We start from the raw sequence: 585 nt of genomic DNA on the forward strand, positions 1-585 counted from the left end.
GGGAACAGATCCCGGGAAGCGTCAATCAACCCCTCCCCATGTCCCGAGCTCAGCTCCGGCCGCCTCACAAAAAGGGCGGGAAAAAAGGGCGGGAAAAAAAAGGGGGGGAAAGGGAGGGAAAAAGGGAGGGAAAAAGAAGGGGAGGGAAAAAAGGGGGGGAAAAAGGAGGGAAAAAGGCAGGAAAGAAAGGGCGGGAAAAAGGGAGGGAAAAAGGGGAGGGGGAAAAAAGGGAGGGAAAAAAGGGAGGAAAAAAGGGCGGGAAAAAAAAGAGAGGGGAAAAAAGGGAGGGAAAAAAGGGAGGAAAAAAGGGCGGGAAAAAAAGGCAGGAAAAAAGGGGAGGGAAAAGGGCGGGGGAAAAAGGTGGAAAAAAAGGGGAGGGAAAAAAGGCAGGAAAAAAGGGGAGGGAAAAAAAGGTGGGAGAAAAGGGGAGTGAAAAGGGGCAGGGGAAAAGGGTGGGAAAAAGGGAGGGGAAAAAAGGGAGGGAAAAAAAAGGGCGGGGAAAAAAGGGAGGGAAAAAAGGAGGGAAAGAAAGGGGAGGGAAAAAAGGGAGGGAACAAAGGGCAGGAAAAGAAAGGGTGGGGAAAA

The sequence above is a fragment of the Corvus brachyrhynchos genome, unplaced genomic scaffold (genome assembly GCF_000691975.1).
Source record: "Corvus brachyrhynchos isolate BGI_N302 unplaced genomic scaffold, ASM69197v1 scaffold2041, whole genome shotgun sequence".
Lineage (NCBI taxonomy): Eukaryota > Metazoa > Chordata > Aves > Passeriformes > Corvidae > Corvus > Corvus brachyrhynchos.